Consider the following 21,301-nt stretch of genomic DNA (forward strand, 5'->3'; position numbering starts at 1 on the left):
TGGAAAGCAAATTACTCCATTCCCAGCAGCTTCCTGATGACTGTGATCACTACCCACTGCTCCTGACTCCTGGTAATGCGGTTAGCACAAATAACGCCATTTTAGAAGGCAAGCAGACACTCCGTGTGATGAAATCAGTCGCGTATTTGTTCCCTTTCCCTCATAATCAGGTCCTGAAGTTCTTGTGAACCAAGCAGACAAACCAAACAGATTTCTTCATCCCCTCCCTTCAAGGATCCTGGGCGTCAGGCTGATGACTCCCTTCCTCACTGGCCTTGAAGGTCCCAGTCACCCAGCCAACCAGAGGGTGATGACCCGCATCACAGAACAGGCAAGTGTAACAGGACACAAGACATTGTGCATAAAATCAAGTTATAAGTCCTAAGTGGGGAAACTGGACCAAAACCACTGCTAGAAAGTGGGAGCCATGACCTCCCAGTGCCAGGGATGCCTCAACTGTCCTCTGCTTCTTCCAAGGATCAAATAAGTGACTCATATTCTTTCATATTATTTTTAAGTCTAGACTGTGATTGTTATATTGGTACAGCAAACCATGTATTAAGATCTGACACAATGTGTAGAGTCTAGTGGATTAGAAATCATAAGTTAAATTGTATACTATATTCTGTATCACACTACTTAAATATTGTACTATATTGATTCTGCTTGTAGAAATCCTGACCATTCTAATCAGATATTCTGTACTACGCTAATCATAAAATCTGTTCAGAAAATAAAGTTTTAATTGTAACTACGATTTAATGCCATCATCATTCTGCCAAGGATTCCTAAAAGAACCTGTCTGTCCCCTCAGTGTCGGATGACACTAAAACCATAGAATTTCCAGCTGGAAATACAAGAGCAAAATCAATGAGCTATTTCCTCATCAAAAGAGAAATCCTGCAGGAGTCACGTTTCACAGGAAGAATCCAGGAAAACATCACAAAATAATCACTTCCCTAAAGCAACAGAACTCCCATTATACTGTATTACAGATGTGGGGCAGAATCTAGGACCTTACTGCAGGCTTCTTCTGACTCCATATTGGGAGACAAGGCTCAGACATTAACCGTGATTCCACATGAAGCAGAACCGTCATGCAGGGCAGCAAAACACAATGACATATTTTAACAGCCTCCCTGATCTGCAACATTCAGAGGCAGGCCTGCTAGAGTTGTCTTTTTCTCGTAGTAAACATGACTTATGTAACTGACCATCTCTTTCCTGATCAGGTGATACACCTCCCCCAAAATAGATATCCAGAGAAAGAAGATGTTTGGCGTATAAAGGTTAATTCCAGTTTTCGAATTAATGCCAGTTTTTAAGTGACCTTGAAGCAGGAGAAAATATGGTTTGGCCCTTTCTAAAGATGCAGGGGAGAAACAGGAAATTCATCAGCTGTAGTAGAATTGATAAAAGAAAATATTTACTCAAATAATTCTCCACTGAGAAGGACAAAGGAGAAAAATTATTAACAGAAGACCAGAAAATTTGATGCGGACTCTAAAACTCTCTTCAACCTTCACCGTCCTACGGAAAACTATATTGCAAATAGCATGCCCTGGACAATATCGTGTTTTGCACTCCTCTCATCTCAGCTTTAGCCTTTTATTTCTGGTAACATCAAGCAACATAAGCATGTCTTAAAATAAGGGGTTGCCTTCAGGTATTATAGAGATCACTGAAGGGTTATCTCTGGAGATGACCTCTTGAAATCTGTATAAGAATTCAATGGGATAATATAGACCTCAGAAAATATTTTTTATATATATGTGCAAGAAAATGGGCAGGAACATTTTGCACTCCAGAAACTTTGAGATAGGAAAAGGCAATAATCAAGGATAAAACAAATTAGTTTTACAGAATGAGATCTGACACTGTTTCACAGAAGAGCATAGTGTCTGGAGGACTATAGTGAGCCATAAGCCTCCTAAAACATGAAACAGGAGACACTGGGACAGTGAAGCAGATCTGTGAGTGGGAGCCATGAAAACAAATTGGAGGAAAAAGAAAAGGGGGAAAGAAAAAGAGAGTAAAAGCAACCTTGTTTAAACTAATTTTTTACCTGTCCTAAGGAACTTTTGTGTGTCAGATATTTTACTTCAGAAAGCTAAGACAAAATTATGAGTTTCAGTCAAGACAGAGTGAAATGAATATCTGAAAGCATCAAAAAGCACGTCCATCTATGTATTGTCAGTGTGAAAATGGTACAGGTTGTTAAATGAAGTAAATGAATAGCTTGTTTTGCTGCTTTGGGTTTTTTTTAAGAAGCAAAGAGCTGAAAAATTAACTTTTAGGACTTTATGGCTAGTTCCAATTTTTACAGCTGCAGCAACTCCAATGATACAAGGCAAGCTAAGCAAACCCAGCCAGATGTTGCTTGGTCCCAGATGCCTACAGGCAGATCTAAAATAGATTCCTTATAACCAAAATGGACTTTCTCTGAATTTTAGCAATGCAGAACATTTTAACTTAGTAAATAAACATGTATTCTTCTCCCATACAAAAATGTTGATATATTCCACTGAAATAATACATGTTCCAGCAGATTAACTTTTGGTCTTGTACGTAGTCTTAATAATGTCATCCTTTTAAGATATTGTCCTTAAGACATCAAAGCAGTAACCATTTGGGCTGGTAGTACAGAATTATATAATTAGGAATAACTAGTTAACCTCATCCATGATGCCAAGTTAAAAGAAACTGGCACAGTAAGACCAGGAATACCCGCAGAAGCCATGAGGAACTAGGAGCAAGCATGAGTAGAAAGAGGAGTTTTCTATGGAGTGCTCTCCACCAGCTCTCCAAATGGCAAGTTGATGGCACTACTCCAAAGAGGTATTTGAAATACACCATTTATTCTGCACTATGTCTTTATTTTATTTGAGGTAACTCCTAGTCTAATTTTCGTTAAGATCATACACTAGGACCAAAATAACATTGCCTACCCTTAGGAAGTGCTGATGAGGGAGAGAAAGAAAGAGCCCTGAAGTGCCTCTCTCCATATCCAGTGAGCCTTGGCAGCATTGCACTGCAGACTTCATGGGCCACACTTCCCACACTGTTGTATTCTGATGGGTGTGGTCATTGTCTGGACAACTCAAGCTCATTGAGGAGTGCCCATACTCGTTCAGATTCATCTGACTGCATGGACAGCTGTGACACTGTAGAAATGTAATGGAAGTGAAAACCTAACTCTAGATCTGGACTATAGTATAATAACCTGAATCTACATACAAGTTTTCCTGTCTAGCCATGTTTTTAGAAAATAATCAGCACTGTGAAGGTGTGAACTTTTATATGACATGGTTGTTGCATTTATTTATTCTCTGGAAAGCTTGTGACCCTAAACTTAGGAGGACATAGTTTTAAGAAGAGAAAGGTGGGAGTTACTTAAACACTAAAAATTTTCTAAGTTCTCAAGATCAAGACCCACCAAAAAAAAAAAAAAAGTGCATAAAAAGTTGACTTGATCAGGAAGGCTGGCCAATATAACATGGAAATGAAACATTCAAAATATTGAATAGCCTCTTAAAAACCTGAAGAATTTTAATTTAGACTTAAACAGAATTTGAAGTAAAATATTTCACATTATCCAGTCACCAGGGAACATGCAAAATAGTGCTATTCTGAAGAAAGTTAGTTTGGTTTAGTTTGGTAAAGCTGCCAACTGTCAAACTTAAGAAAATATTTTCTTATGGAACTTGTGTGCACATAAATGAAAATATACAGCAGCAGAAACAAAACTGAGGATGACAGTAGAGCGGCACAGGAAAACTCTTCCTTAGTCTAGCTGTAATTTTTCTGAGTGTTAGATGGGCTTAGTCCTGTTGGAGAAAAATTATGAGGCTTCTTTTTAGATATATCTCTATTGGAATTGTGAGGAACCCATTTTAATATAGGCACTGGAGACAGCAATTTTTAACTGTCCTCAGCTTTCTAGTACATTTATTTATGTCTCCCTCAAGGTGAGAGGCAGAAAATAGGCTCCTGTTCCCACTTTGTTGGGCTGATTCACACGGGTGGAGCTTGAAGTCTACTTCTGTGTCTGTGTGAGGGAGGAGGGAAAAACCCATATTCATGTAAGGGTCAGCCTGTGTAAATCACAGACATCCACCTTTCCATGTGTGCTCTGCCATCTGTTTCACTCCACAGGTTTTTATACCACAATGAATACTCCAGAGTTTAGGCACCCAATGTTGGAAAGCCACTAATGCAGACTATTGCTGAATTGCAGTCGGAATTAGATTTAATTAAGCTAGGTTGATTTTGGCTGCAGTACAGAATTTCTGGGTGAACCGTATGGACAGGTCTCAGGATTTTACTGACACACTCACAGTATTTGAATAATAATTCCCAGAATCAGTGTTAGAGAAGGCTCTTGGCTTTCACATACAGAGAGATTTTAATTTTATTTGGTGTAGACAGAAGTTTAAAGCCATGAGGTTTTAAATTCTGAAATACCAGAGATGAACAGAAGGAACAGAAGTCTATTCTCTTAAAAACTTAAAAAGTGTTGCTGCCCCCTTTAACAATTGTGACTCCTTGGTAATTGGCCAAAGGCAACATCAAAGCTAAACGTGAACTTAAGCAACCGTTTTTATGCTATCTATACACTGTGCAACCCACACAGGGTCATGCTGCCTTCATTTAAAAGTCAGAGTCAACTCCAAACCTTTATTAACATATCAAACTGACATTGTGGAGAAAGGAAAAACAACAACAAAAAAATGTTTGCACATGGATACTGTGACAGATGCCTCCTATTTGAGTGAGTGAGCAGTACTTTTATTTGCACACCACTAACAAGAAAGCCTGACTAAGGTCAGCCCTACTGTGCAAGTCTTGAGAACTGTGCTAAGCTGTATCTTCTCAGGAACCAAAGAGTCTAGGCCATGTCTTATCAGGAACTAAGAGTACCAGCCTGAGCTGGGACTAGACAAAACTAAAGCTGCTACAGCTGCTCTACTGCACTCAGACCATACAGAGAGGGAGGGGGAAGGGGTGGGCAGGGAGATGGTAACTAGAAGTCAAACACTTTAAGCTGTAAATATCTGCAGCCCTCAAGCCCACGGAGCTCTCTGTAGGGCAGTAGGAAGCATAGTGGTGATCTCCCCTTTAGCAGGGACTCCTCTTAAAGTTACTCACCAACGATGAGAAATCTCTTACCTGGTATTGGATGCCTATAATGACATAAGCAACATTTTACACTAGACCTACAACTAGATTATATGCTGCCTACGTTTACATATTCAGTCATTAGCTTAATTATTAGAAGTGTAATAAGCCGTAGAGTGTTTGACTCCCACCTAATCACCAACTAAATTATTGTTTAAAAAATTGTGAAATTATTGTTAAATCACTGTTTAATTATCATTAAAATATTGCTTCATCACAATTTGATTATCATTCACTAACCAGTGAATTATAATTGGATCATCATTTAATCATTAGTAAAACCCTTTCAGTTATGCCTACAAATATGACTTCTCTTAATAATTCACCTGCAACAGATACCAGAGGAAAATTAGCCTCCTGTGCTTCCTGACCTACAGAGCTGGCAAGGAACTTCAGCAGAAAACTGCAGAACTTTAGGTAAAACACATTAATCCAATCTCTAGGTGCTACAAAAAGCCTGAACCTTGCTGAAGCTGTACTACACAAATATTAGATTAGTGTCATTTGGCAAAAGCAAATGTCAGTTTAAATGTTTAAGCTAAACAAAAACTAGAAGGTAAATTTGAACACAGCCCTGATGTTTGTCAGCTCACTCCTGTTGCAACTGAAGTATTTTTCTAGTAATCTATTACTTCATGGGCTACCTTCTTATTTACTTGTTACTTCACCAGTCCTGTTTTCCTTCTTTATATTACAGGCTTAAACATAACCTGTTTAAGACACTAAACCTTTTATTTCTTAAGCAAAAGGCCACTGAGAAACTAATAGCCAATCTGAATATACCAAGGTTAGCAATTTATAATTAGATCTTTTTTAACATTACACAGTAATACACAATACTATACACACTAATATTTTCTGTCAGTCTTTGATTATAGTTTTCTGAAGTAACCCTTCTTTAAGTTATAAGGTTGTATTGCCATTTACTTCTAGTTCTTCAGACTCCTTCACTCATCTCTTTTTACTGCTGGTTTGGACTATTTGGCCTCTGTTCACATATTGTTCAGGATAGTGTTGCTTCATGGTTCAGTTACTGATTGCAGTTTCATAATAGTTTGGGGTTTTTTTAATCATCAGGATAGAGTCAACTATGTTATTTAGGTTTACTGTTGCAAATATTTGTGCACTGAGTAGCATGTGATCTGCTCTGGTACCCACACTGGTTTTTGAAACAAATGTAAAATACACTAAAACTTTACCGCTTAGAACTAATTCATAATTCCAAGTATTCCACATAGTTTCTACTCAGTATAGCACATATATAAATACACAAGAATCTATGTTTAGAAAAATTTGTCTCACTGAGTAACTCTAGCAGTGGATGTTACTGCTGCCTGCCATCCCATTCAGCTTTGGTGATAAACTAGAGCAGTGTGATGGACCAAACTTGATACAGCTGGATAGTAAGAAGTGTTCCAGAATTGTAGCCTAAATGCTCCTGCTGCAGAAGAGATGTGCACAAGTTCTTAACTTGCTTTGAAGGTTCACCAGCTCTAGAAAATCTGGCCAGATTATACCAGGAGACATACAGAACAGATATGGTTAATGTGCCAGTGCTGATCTAGCCTGGGCTCCACAGAAGCATTTCTGGTATTAGAAATAAGCTAGACACAATAGGTTTAACGCTAAATGTGCAGCTCTGGACTTAGCCCCAAAACTTACTACTTCAGACTGTGAGGCATCACAGAATATGAATGGAGGGAGTCCCCAGAAACCACAATGATTTTTGTCCCCTTGAAAATTAAAGTGGAGGGTCTGTTTGGGTTCTCCTGAATGCAGTTGTGGACTCTTCTGTCCAGCTGCTCATTGTAAGAGATGAGAGATAGGAAGCAGATCATGCTTCGAAGAGAACCTGAACCGTGGACCAGGAGAATGGGGAGTCTCACCACATATCAGAAGAGGAGACCTATGCCACATGCAGTGGAAAGACACCTAACAAGCTTATAGCTGTTGAAATTGTGGTAGCGGCAGAACTTGTGTCTGAGGTATGATTGCCTCAAATCATGTAGGAATTTCTAGATTAAAGTTGGCATCACAAACTGCAAGAAAACTAGAAGTCTATGAGAAAAGATGTACTCCTTATTGGCAGCAATGTTGATTAGATAAGCAACTGTGTTCTGAATTACTCTCATACTGTTATTGGACTTTAGAGCAATCTCAGAAACAAAGTTCTGATATCATCCAGCAGAATTTATAATGGAAAAAATAACTGCAAATCATCCATTAAGGCTGCAGCCTTAACTACAATTAACTACAGCCTAACTGCAATTAAGGCTACAGACTCTTAAACAAATGGAAATTACTGGAAATCTCTGCTACCTTGAAATCTAGGAACAACTGTGTTTTGCTAATTCTGAAATTCAGAGTGGCCTATGCCTTTAAAAGAAAGAAAAAATTTACAGGGTCTTCTAGATGTATTTGGTTGATATGCATCTAATAGTAGGTGTGAATCTGCTTCCATTTGCTGCTCATAACATGTTCAGTCCTTGAAACCATTAACTGCTGATAAGAACAGTCACAGAATCAGGCCCCAGATGGCTCTGATGACCTAGAAAGTCAATGTTGGTTTTGAAATGTTCTAAATGTCAAAGTTAATCTTAGCATCCATGTCAACTACAAGGTCCTTTTTCTTTCATGAAACATCCTTGAAAATGTGAGCCAATACAAATCAATGTAGACTGATAGTCCAATTAAAATTTGTCACTTTTTTTTTCTCCCTGAAAATTTGTGGTTTATAAGACTGGTCTTTGTGAGGTTGTGAAACTCCTAACAGTTCCTCCATTATGTGAGGAAAAAGGGAAGGCTGAGAGAGACAAAAAGAGCTGAGGAGCGGAACACCAGACTAATTGGTGTTTGTAATGGAACTGAGGTGTCCGGAAAGCCATTAATGATGTTGAGGCCAATGTGCAGCCCCTCATTTAGCAGCCTGCAGCTGAGCAACACCTTCCCTTTCCCCTGATATAAAAGGGAAAGTTTCATTCTGAAAGAAGAAGGGCAGACTGGGAGCAAAGGTGGCTACTCTGTAGTCCTTCTCCCACTCCTTTCTAGCAATTCACTACCTCTCCTCCATTGCCAGAAGGACAGAAGGCAGAATGAAATTTCGGAATACTCTGAAGAAACATTGGGAGATTGCAGAGGGCAGAGAAAAAGAATGAGAAAAAAAAGGATTTGATAGTGCACACATGACTGTGGAAGATGTGAGCAGGCCAGGAGTGCATGAATGGCAGAGAAAGACTAGGGGGAAGAAAAAGGACAATTTTCAGAAACAGGAATATAAGGACAGGAAATAATTATCTGTCTCATTAAAATGTCTATTAGCTAGATCTCTTCATCAGCACTAGAGAGCTGTGGGGCAATACTAACATCATTCACAGTCAACATTTATGCTTAAGGGCTTGGTGGAGAATGGAAAGAAATGCAGTCATGGGATTTCTTCACTGTCTTTTCATTGCTTGCTACACATTCCAAGCATTCATTAATGTAAAGCAGATACTGATGAAAATATCTGCATATGCTCGTAGCACAGACATGGATTTTTTCAAAAAATCACACTGAAAGTGCTTTGTTGTTGATTGTTCGTTATGCACTTGTGTTCCTTTGGATTACAATGAGAAACAACGTTAGATGTCACTGATGAACAATTACTCTGAGAAATATCTGACAGTAAAAAAGCGAACAAATAATATGAAAATTTGTTTTATTATTTTAATTCTCTGTAGTGTTCTTACTGATACATTACTGAAAGTATATGGCACTCTTACCATATTGACCAAGCACACAGATGATGAGATCTTGTAATTATGTCCACATCAGCTCCATGTGGTGTCACCTGAGCTAACTCTGAGTGGGTACAGAGCTGTGCTAATGTGTGCACAGCATTTCTGATACTTCAACAGGCTTCTTCAGAGATCAGAAAAAAAAATAAGATTTATAGGACCAAAAGATGAGGAGAGGAATGTGATTTTTAATCTTCTGGTTGAAGTGCCTAGAAGACAATCTTTCTAATTCCTTGCCCAACCAGTATATAAAACATCCAAAATGTGTTTATAAGTCTTGAGACAAAGATCCCAGCCTGGATTTTTACTCATCCAGGTGAATAAACTGTCACTGATCTTCAGGATCATGATCCTTCTTGTTCTTGATTTCTGAGTAGGCACATCTTTTCTTCACATTTGTACATGCTCAGCAGAGTGGCTGGAAAATGCCTCTTCATTTCCCTGTCCCTTGCTCCCATCAGGGTAAAAATAGGAACTCTCTGATGAGACACAGAAGGTGTCAATTATTCTTCTCAGGTAATTCTGCATAATCTCTATGTTATTGTGTAACAGGTGCCTAACAGCAGCATGGTTTGGTTTGCTTTGTGTTCTGTTGGTTTTGTTTGTTTGTTTATAATACAGACTTCTGTTCTGCTTTTTCATGAAAGCTCTGTGAGATCACTAAGCTATCACTCCCAACCAGACTAAAGTAATTTTTATGCAGCCATGGCTAAATAGCTGAAACTATGAACAGGCAAAGAACAGAGTTTGTTTGCACATCTCTAAGCAAAACAAGGTGCGTATTGTCTCAGATATTCAGCATTTCATACCCAACAAAATGTTACCATGGTTTTAAGTTAGTTTCACAAGCTTAATGTTGAATTAGCATACTCTTTCTTCTGTGAATGTAGTAACTCTATTACTAACATACTAGAAAAAAAAATTAAAAAAAAAGGAAATGGAAAAGGAAAAGGAAAAGGAAAAGGAAAAGGAAAAGGAAAAGGAAAAGGAAAAGGAAAAGAATAAGGAAAAGGAAAAGGAAAAGGAAAAGAAGGAAAGACAGATTCTTTTTGAAAGCCTGCAATTAATCAGTTAAAGATCTAACTGTAAAGTCAAAAGCTATTGACAGTTGCACAGAGGATACTGAACTGTTAGTATTAGTGAGCTGGTAGATTTATACAGATTATATGTGTTCTATTCACAAGCACTAGACCCATTTTGTCCCTCTAAGTTTCTGAATGTAATTGCATCAATATGTTTATTTAGCAATAAAAAAATTTCTTAAGAATAATATGGGGCAGTAGGATTATTGTAAAAGATAAATATTTACTGTACACAGAAAAATAAGCTTATTCAGTGTTGGAAGTTTTCTAAGAATCTTGTTGATGTTGGCAGATTAATTGCATATTTGATTGGATTTTTTTTTCAAAGAACAGAACAGACCTAAAAAAAAGGAATTAAAGTACATCTCAACTGTACCCACTATTTAAGGCTCTGCTATTTAAACAAATCTGCTACTCTATCTGTTTGACTCCTAATCATATATGTTTCTGCTACCACTAACTAGCCACAAGATATACCTGCTACAAAAAATACTACAGTTTGTGTATGACTCAAATTAATTCCACTTCACTTCTCATCTTCTCCTCTCTCCTCTTCCATTTTGTTTGTGTCATTACAACATTAGAACATGAAAGACAAAAAAGGACTCATAAAATCATGCTTAATCTTTAATTTATATTTAAGTATAAGAATTCAATTTTCAACTTTATTTTTACTGTCTGTAAGTAATTTTCAGTACTTGTTTTATTTTCTATAAAAGCACTTTTGTTAATTAGTTTGAACAAGTCCAGTTTGTCTTAGGTACAATTTCATAAAGCTTATAGAAATTTTGTTTCTGCAACTGGACATAGATTAGAAAGGTATTTCTAGCTGCTGATGAAAAGTATTTTAATGACTGTGATATACTCAATCTTGTTACTTTCAGGGGTGGAGGGGAATAATAATCTGTATTGTACATACTAGACCGAAAATGCTTCAAGCATGTGGGTTTTTTCTTACATGAAAATTGCACTAACTTGAATAAAATAACACCTTTGACTAAGGTTTCTGCCACAAAACTCTATATTCACACTTTTATAAGAGGTCCTGATCCAAGTGCATAAAACTGTGACTATGTACCTGTAGTCTGACTGGCATCAATGTAATTGATCATCTGAATAACAATTTGCATGTTTAGGCCTCAAAATGCACTTTTCTAAGTTCTGGACTGTCATACTTGACTATTCCAGATAATCCCATTAATCTAAGCTGTGTTCAGGTACATTCAATGATTCATTTTTCTTCTATTGACCTATATTTAATATCAGTAACTCACCAGAATAAAAGATAACAGGAAATTAAGCTGGAACACATTCACAGAACAGAAGCAAGTTGCAAGAGACTTTGCCTAATAATCTGACTTTTTAAAATGACAGTGAAAACATTACTCTTTTATTTCCCTAAATGAAACACTAGCCCTTCTGAAGTACATGGGAGCATTTTTTTTTGAGCCCTTAAGTTTATAGAAGACTCCAGATGCAAAATTAGTTTAGATGCACCTATATAAACCAAAATACTTCTGCCAAAAGCAGGAGAGACATTAAGTCAACCAAGAGTTCCAGCTGGTGACTTTTAGAAAGTCCTTCTTTCCTCTTCCATAAGTAGTAGAGGCAAGACTTCACCCAAAACAATTAAATTGTTCTTTTGTGATTATGACAGTATTTGAGAAATATTGTAAATTAATGAAAAGGTAACAGAGACTCAGGAAGCCACATACTTTACAGGGCTACCTTCAAACCTCTGTGTCAGGCCATTTATTGCTTGAGTCCTTAAAAACCACTCAAAATGTTGTGGGTGTTTTCACTTTACAACTGCATGCTAGTAGTCAGGAGCATCTATAGGATTTGAGGATCTAGTTTGATTACAGATGAAAATGTATGTAAAAATGTTTGGGTTCATATCTGCTTAAGTATTAAAGCTGATGCCACAGTATAATATTGTACACACAGCTACCTTCATAACACAGGCATTTATTTGCTGGTATATATAGATGCAGAGACAGTGTTACTTTGATGCTTAAGGCAGAGAAAAATGTCTGGATGTTGCACTATAAATCAATAACAATCCTCCCACTAACAATATTGGCAGAAGTATTTCACCCTTTTTCACTTGAAAGACAGTTCAGTCTATCTGTAAGATGGGTATGATGATTATTGCCTCCCTCACCATGAGTCTTGCAGACATCCCCTGCGCATAGATGTGCACAACTTTGATCCTATTATTAAGGACTGACTCCCCGAGATAATGACTGCTTTGGGTCTTTGACACTGAGAAATCAACATATGAGTGTAGCATTATTATTATCTTTAAAGCAAGTAACTTCAGTCCTGTTAAAAAGTATATGCTGAAATTATTTTCAGTGGTGCTTCTGAACAGGTGCTTTATGCTTCCAGCATACCTTATTTTTGTTTTAACATATTAGCCATCTGCTCAACTTTTGAATCATCAATACTATAACTGATCATGTCGGTGAAGCTCCACCAAGAAAGTCTGCCAACTATTAAACAACGATTTGAGGAAGAAGAAAGGCTATTTTGCTCATCTATTCTGGCCTTCTGTCATAATTCCTGCAATAAAGCTCTTTTTTTCCCTTCCATCACATAAGCAAATGTTGTCAAACCCAACAGTTTCAGTATCAACAGAGTAATACTTACAGTACAGTCTAGATAAAGAGGCAGGAGGCCTGAAACAAATAAGGCTGACCCAAATTATCTTTGAAAATCCAAGTATGGCAAAATATACACACATCATATAAATATTCTTATCTTGTCATACAGTGGTGGAAGACAGTTCATTGCAACATGTGGTGCCAGTATTAGGGTTTATAATGTCATACAGCAAATCAATTTCTAAATTAAAAAAAAAAAAAAAAGTAATTTCAGGTTTTAAAAAATCTGATAAGAGTTCTCCATCTGCCATGTGCCACAGTAGACAGCTGCTTCCTTTTGCATAGCTAAGATCAACCTGACCTTAGCCAGTCAGCCTTTACAGGGTATACAGGCATTGTTTAACATATGAGTGGAAAAGTATTGAGGCTTGGCAGAATTTTATGTTCTTTGCTGTCTTTTGCTCTGATTAATACCTATCCCTTTCCATATCATTCCTGCCTGTCTCATATTTCCTCTCTGTGGTAGATGATTTTTAAGAGTAGCTTGATTCAGATGTAGTTGACCTTTTATGGAACAATGCTGACTCACATCAAGTTTTATAGGTCTGCTAGTTTCTGCACATATGCAGAGCAGGGGTCTTCTTTGATATACAGGAGTTACAGAGATAGAGGAAGATTTTAGGGGAGGGAGGTTTGACAAGAGTAGTGTTAGGGAGGTACTTCCTTTTGAAAGAGCAGAATGCTTTCTTAAATACAAAACGAACAAGCAAACAACAGCAACAAAAAAATATTTTTTTTTAGGAGAAGGAAATCCTATGCAAGTCCAAGAATGGCACATAATTAAACCATTACAATGTTACAATGAATATAACCATAACCATGTGCTGTAAAATACATTAAGACTGATTTTAGCCCTAGCAAAAAAATGAATTTTAGAGTTACTGGAAAATTTTTGAAGTCAAGTGCAAAATCATCGTCATCTGTGACAGCATCTGATTTGTCACAGCCTCAGCATCAAACACAAACACACATAGCATCTCCAAGAAAGAAGGTTTCTTCTTTCTGTTTTGCTCCCGTACCTCTGTCTTCCCCCTCTTCATTCCTCATTCTGCCACATTCTTTCTTTTATATTCTTTTTGCCATCAGCTTCTTTTCCTCTTCCTTATATTCTCAGTTTCCTATGGCACTGCATTCTATTTCTTAAACATTTATCTCACCTCTGCCCCTCTGTGGTTCTAATTAATTCTCCATATATTTTTGTTCATACTTCTCCTGCACCTACTACCATGATCATCTTTTTTTTATTTTTCTCAAGATCTCATTCTTTTTACTGTAGTTGTTTTTGCACACACATTTTGTCCTACCAGATGGCAAAAATGCATATGGTCTTTAAATCAGATCATATCTAGCCTCTTTCCAAGACCCCCCATTCATTCTGATGCTCTCGACAACAGTGGGAATGACACGGCTTCTTCACTGATTGCACTTGCAGCATTGCCCAGAGTATATGTCATCCAGTACAGTCCTGGGGCCTGCCTCCTCCAAAGAGATTTTCTTCTTTCCAGCCTTTCATGAAACAGAGTGGACTAGTGAATAGCAGACAGTTTACAGGAAAACTGGAAAATCATAGTAAAGACATCAAATTTCCTCTGATCTGCAGTTCAGATACATTACATGTGCAGATAGGAAGCTGAAAAACATTTTTTAATTCCTGATCTGCAAAAGTATATTTGGTGGAGAAACTGTTAAATTATACATTGCACTTGCAGAGTCTTCAGGTGCTGAATTCACCCTGTACATGTTTGTTTACACAGGAAAACAGAACCCATGTGCAACAAAGTTGGGAAAGTCACAATATGTGGATGCAAATAACCATACAGGCAGAAACACACATCCCATAAAGAGTATAAACAATGACAGGCAGCTCTAGCTCCTGCTGCAGTCTTGATACCTTTCTTTTCATGGTCTGGGACTGAAAGAACAATTTTGAGCAACAGAAAGGGAAACCACAAGAAGCTTTAATAATGATTATACGCTCCAGATGAATGTTATAAATTTGTAACATGTATTCGTGGTATCTATTGCATTAATATTCTGATTGTCTTTCTATCTATATGCATATATAACCCAATACCACTGTACTGTATGATATACCTTTCGTCTTTGTTCATAATGGATGGCATATGTCCCACTAGCAGGAAAAAATGCTAAGCCATAAGCATGTTGTGTGTACGTGTTCTTAATGTAAGATTTATGATTTATTGATGGTTTTTATTTGCCTCTATTCAAAACAGAGACCACTGAAGAGTGGACAACACACAAAATTCTCCCCTCCCTTTCTTTTGCTTTCATGCATGAGAAATGATTGTTCAAAGGGTCATGGCCCATCTTTAATTCATCCCTCTAACGTGCTGATTGCACTACTTTCACTCATGATTCTGTTTTGTATGTAGCCACTTTAACAAGTTTGTGTTGGCAGTTTTGAGACTTGGAGGGTTGGCATTATGCAAATTGTGTTAAGAGTTCTTTGGTTTGGGTTGGGTTTTTATTTTTTCCTGTTGTATTGAGGCTGTCTCTCCTCAGAACAAGTATAATAAACTGCATGCAGTGCAGAGATATTAATATGAGCACACAGAACTTACAGTATTTATGTACAGTGAGTTCTAACTATTCCCTGTGTAGACTTTGTCTCCTTTTTGGGTCTCCCTGCTACTTCTTTGGTTATTAATTTTGCAATTTTTTTTTTTTTTTTTAGTATTTATGCAGTAATAGCTATTTTATCAAGGCAACGTTTTATGTTCACACGTATCTACTCTCTTTGCTCTCTAATTAACTTGCCCTAACATCTATGCGGGTACCTCTGTGTGTTTGTTTTTATTATTTTTTTTCAGGCTGAGGCAGCCGGTTCTACTGTGCTCTTTAGGGAAGCAATAAATAATCTTTATAGTGACCAAACGCGAGTAGTATATCCTCTGTTTGGTCTAAAGTAGATCACTGCCCCTCAGACAAGTAATCCACTGCCAATAGTCAAAACTTAGTTTCTTCCAGTTGCTGCTGTTTGGTCTCGCTGAGGTTTTTTTTGCCTGGCGTGAAACCTTGCTGCGAAGGTCAGTAAGACGAAGGGGTGGACGGCTCGGAAGGACAACCGGGCAGTGCCTTCCGCACAACCGTATTCAAACTTGGTGAGACACCAAAGACGTCACTGTAAGCCGGGGCAGGGGCGAGAGCGGCAATAATGAAAGCCTAATTGCATCTGAGAGAAAAAGACGCCTTCTCTCCTCCCGCAGAGCACATCGCGCCGCAACCAGTGCCTCTCCCACTGGGAGGGTTCCAGCTATCACCGCCGCCTTTGGCTCCTGACCTTGGACCCAGGGCCGGCGGCCCGCGCACCCGTGCTCCCCCGCGGAGCTGCTGGGAGCGGCCAGCGCCGTCCCGTCGGCGGGGGAGTGGAGCGCGGCGGAGAAGAGCGAGCGGGGCCGGCAGAGGCGCCGGCAGACACAGCCTGCCCTGCCGGGAATCCCCGCTGCCCTCCGGCCGTGGCGGTGAACAGGCAGCGGGCAGCTCTCCCCGCCCCGCAGCGCCCGCAGGTCCCGGCAGCACCGGCTCCTCACACCCGCCTCAGCTGCTGCTAGTGCTGCCGTTGTTATTGTTATTGATGAGGAGGATGTTATTAATCATTTAGGTGGGGCTTTTTTTGTTGTTGTTGTGGATTGGTTGTTAGGGTTTTTTGTTTCCAAACTGCACTCCAGACCAGGGGAGGTCTGAGCAGTTTTCCTGAAGGACCATTGTAGAACCACTGAGCCGGCACGCTGCCTGAGGTTATTTCGGCGAGGCAAATTTCCAGTGGGAACGAGCCTGTTTACGAGGGGGCATGAGTAGAGTGTCCCTCATTCACATTCATGGCAACTCAGACTAGTGGGAGACAGAGTTTTCCTGCTGCTCTTCACCCCCCCTCTCTTGGCAGCTCGCGCCCCGACGAAGACCGGGCGCTCTTTCGGGCCGACACGGAGCCGGACTTGGCTCGCTACCACCCTCCACGGCCCCCACAGCCCCCACGGCCCACGGGGAGAACGAAACAGCCCGGGCCCCTTCGGCAGAACCTCCTCTAGAGCCAAGACTGGAAAGCGGGCCTTAAACTCCCTCGCTACCCGGAGACAAAATCGCCGCTGCATTTCCTGTCCTCGAACACTTCCTGACACTGGGAAGATAACAAAGGGGAAAGTTTAAAGCAATAAATATCCCTGACCTGCCTCGACCCCCGTGTGCGCCCGCGTCTGCCGCTGCTGAGGCCAGGCGGCACTCGGCTAAGGAGAAATTCTTTTTTTCCTGTCCTCTTTACGGATCTCTCTTCGCTACCCGCGCCCTGCCACCTTAACGTCTTTTGGGGATTTTCCTTCCCCAAAAATCTTCGAGGGTTTATTTTCACCCAGCTGCCAAGACGTTGCTCCCCTGTCTGCACTACAGTTACAGTGTGCCCGTTTTTGATGGGCTTAAAGAGGGGCCGGTGCCACTGACCGGTCCCATGACAGAATTAGCATACCCCGAGAAAGAGAGAATAGATTCTTCCCCCCCACCCTTTTTTTCTTTTTTCTTTTTCTTTTTTTTTTTTTACAAGTCGTAGGGCGATTTAATAAGCCAAATTGCATTCTTAAAGTCACGAAGGTTTACCGGGTGCTCAGAAGCTCACTGACAGGTTTTCTTATGTTTTGATAGACTTAGTGCTGTTATGGTGCACTTCTTTCTCACATGCAGTAGTTAAGACTTTATGAAAAATTAAAGATCTCACACGTCTAGATGAGTCAAAGCCTACACCCAGGAGCAGTTAATACATTTCTTGATTTCCCCACCGTGTTGTTTTCAGTTTCAGCCTTGTGCAAAACCCCTTTCCCCTCTCAGCACACTGCACGGGCTCAGCCCTGGTCTGCTCGGAGCACCCTTCAAGGCAGCGAGGGAAAATCTGAACCTTTGAGGGACAAAACCCAGACTCTTCTTACAAAACATCTTTCTGATCCAGAGCTCCTCAAGAGAAGTTTTAAGTCGAAACTGACTGGAGAAGCCTGTCTGAGTGCCCGAGACGCGATGCTGCGCTGAGCCACCGCCATAAAGTGGGACAAAAATAGCCCTCCCAGTAGGAGTCGAAGTCGCTGTGTGTGTGGGGACTTAGCTTCCTCCCGCGGACAGGTCCCCGAGATTCTGACTGCCGCGGGCCCCGGGAGTACGGGTGGAGAGCCCCCCGCTATCCTATTCGCGCCCCGAGCTTGGCCACCGCAGCGCCGTACTGCTCCAGCCCTGGCCAGCAAGAGCATCTCGCTCAGCCCCTATGCTGCCTCCCTTCGAAACCACTAATTCTTTAATAATTTCCCAAAGCCGATTTTTTTTCTTTTCTTCCCTCTTTTTTTCCCCTCTGGGAAGCCGTGCTAGTTTTCGCCGCTAAGCAAACTCAGGACCGATTTTATAGCTGTTTTTTTACGGGACAGAAAGGGTTAATCGCCGCTGTCGGTTTTGGGTTTGGTTTGTTGTGTGGTTTTTTTTCCCCTTCTCTCGAATACTTATAATCTCATTTGAGCCCCTCAACGTGATGAAAGCTATTGATTGCTGCGTGGAGACACCGACTTTTAGCAGCCTCCCCCAGTCCTCTCCTCGAAAATAAATACATAAGAAAAAGAAAAAGAAAACAAAACAAGAGAAAAAAATAAAATTAACAATAATCTTTTTTGAAGTGTCTCGAATATGTACAAATCCCTTTTTATGTCTTCCTTTTCACGTGCATATTGATATAATAAAAGACGAATCCTTCAGCGGGGTTTTTCTCTAAATACCTTATTCATTGAAACTGGCAGTTCCACTCATTTCACTCTCTTAAACCCGATTCTGATGCTAGCTAAATATAGAGCTTAGCTTTCCTGGAAACTCGAATCGAATACACAGTAAGCAAATCAGTAGCACAGGAGGGGAGGGGGAATTAAAAAAAGAAACAAACAACAAAACCCCCACCACCACCACCAAACAAACAAACAAAAACACCACCTTGATCAAAGCCCTCCTTTCCTCCCCAATCCTGGTTTCTTGGGGCGGAGACAGGTTTCTGGCTTATTGCACATCATTTGCAAAGATCAAGCTTAAAATGCAGTCACCTCCCCCAGCAGTAGTAGTTAAAACCCCAACAGTTCGGAGGTGGGGGTTAATAGAATTAAAACCAGATTAAGTTATTTTCAAACAAAGCTGTAACGATGGAGAAGACGCGCTGTTTCACAGCGGGAGGGAGTGTATTGTAATCAGGGTACATTTTTGAAAGAAACAGAAACATCCTTGGGGGAAAATGCATGGAACTCCGTGCGGAAAAACACCTTGCCCGTTTCAGTCTCTTTCATAAAATCCGCGGATTCTTTTTTCCCAGTCATTACGATTACTTTTTGTTTGTTTGTTTCTTATTACTTGTATCTTTTGCCAGCTCGCAGCCCGTGTGGTGATCCGGGGGGAGGCGAGCAGAGAGGGGCTCTCGGCATGCCCCATGAGGGGGAAAAGCGGGTGATTTTTGCTATAGCCAGGAAGGCACAAAGGCTCCGAAGCTCTCCCAGCGCGCGGAGTCGTGGCCGCTCGCCCCTCGGCCAGCAGAGGTCGCCGCGCCGCCCTCCACCCGCTCTGCCTGCGCGCTCCCTGCGCGCTGCCTGCGCGCTGCCTGCGCTCTTCGGAGCAGGGAGAGGTCGGCTGGGAACCAGACTACCAGGCTGCGGATGGTCCCCCGCGGAGGACGATCCCTCCCACCCCCCATTACAGCAACCCCCACCGCCGTCCAAGAAGAGGAGGAGGCCGCGTAGTGGGGCGGGGGCTCGCCCGGCCGCCGCGGAGGCACGGGGAAAAGGGGGACACGGTGGTGCTGCCCCGGCTCGGGATAGCGACATATAGGGGCGATACTGCAGTTCTAGTCGGTTTAAGTGAAATTCGCCATTGGCAAAGTTTGCCCCAAACACGTGCCAGGCTGTTCGAAGCTGCCAGCATCAGCAGTAATTCCCGTTAATTGCTTTTTGGCTTCCTCAGCTAACAGGCAGAATTAGAAAGTATACGTACACCTAATCTCTTTTTTATATATGCATGTACATAAACAATATGTATATCGACAGTTTATTGGGTGTGGAAGTGACCACCTAGCAAAGCTGCATTTCCCACTGTTTATCTAAAGGTCGAGTATGTAAAGTAAGTGTGTGTGTTTACAGCCATATCTTTACCTCCTGACACTATCTTGAGATAATTTCAAGACAGCTTAGTTATCTCTACAAGTGGCCACGTTGGGTCCCACTTCTTGTTTGAAATAAAGTTGGAGGGTGTGTGTGCTCCCTCAGCTTTGGAGAGGAAAACATCTTGCAAATTAAGTTAGGATTCCGAGGAGGTCCGTGGTTTAGTAGTTGTCTCATGAGCAAATGCGCCTTTCAGAACTTCTTGGCTGTTTCATTGCAACCAGATTTCCCGACCGGAAGATATCTTGCATTAATATGACTTTGCCTCTCTTTCACCCAAACTCGGTCTCCTTTAAAAAAAAAAAAAATAATAAAATCCTGATGAGTAGTGATTGGAGGGCACTTACACAGAAAGTTGATGAGGGCGGTGTAACAGTCCATATGGAACAGAACACAAAAATGGGATTCAAACAAAACTGAAAGGGAATGTTTAAGATAGGGAGGTGGGGATTCAGAAGGCTTTGGGGTAGGCACCCTTGGGAGCAGGTACAGTTCCGTGCATACACCAAAGGAGAGGCACCCTGTAGTCTAAGAGGAGCCTGCCCATTGAAAAACATACACAAATAAATCCTTGCCCACGGGGAAGTTGCATTTTGCCTGGGAAGCTTTCAGGTAACCGCCCGCTGAAGCCCTTAGCCCCGCGGGGGCTGTTGCCCAGCGGGGAGGGCTGCGGATCACCGTGCGCCGGTGCGCAGCCGTGGGGGGCGGACACGGCACCGCGCCCAGCTGCGGCTCCCGGATCCGGGCTTCCCACATAGCCTCCAGGGAGCAGCGCCTCAGAGCCGCGCAGAGGGCAGAGTCCGCGTCTTCTCTCTCTCTCTCCCCACCTTTTTTTTTTTTTTTTTTTTTAATTAAAAAAAAGGATTCTCAATCGGTAAAGGGAGAAGTTCTTCACTTTTCTCAGCAAATCTCCATTCCAAGCAGTCTAAACACAGGATGGGTTTCTATTTACAGATTGGAGAGAAGAAGAAGAAGAAAAAGAAAAAAAAAAAAAAAAAAAAGGAAAAATATCTAAAAGGGATTTGAAAACATAAATAGAATAGAGGGAGTGTTGAGACACAATTCAAGGTAAATATTTGTATCTTTCCCGATCTTGTGTTTAACAGAAATACATGGAGCTTTTATATGAGATTTTAAGAGAGAACGAGGCTGAAGGACAATCATACACAGCCCCATCTCGGGGCTGGGCCCATGCCCAGACGGTCTGCCCCCACCTCCCCCGCTCAGGGCAGCTTCGCACAGGCAAACCGGTGCTAAGCACAGATAAACGTTCGGAAAGGAAATAGTCGGATTAACACCAAACACCACCCTCCTACGAGAAAAGAAAAAAAAAAAAAGGGGGGGTGTGGAATATATATATATGTATGGAAATGCTAAGTGTTGTCCGACAAGCCCGAGAGGGGGAAGGGGTGGAAGAACCCGAG

This window comes from Apus apus, chromosome Z, assembly GCF_020740795.1.
Source record: "Apus apus isolate bApuApu2 chromosome Z, bApuApu2.pri.cur, whole genome shotgun sequence".
Lineage (NCBI taxonomy): Eukaryota > Metazoa > Chordata > Aves > Apodiformes > Apodidae > Apus > Apus apus.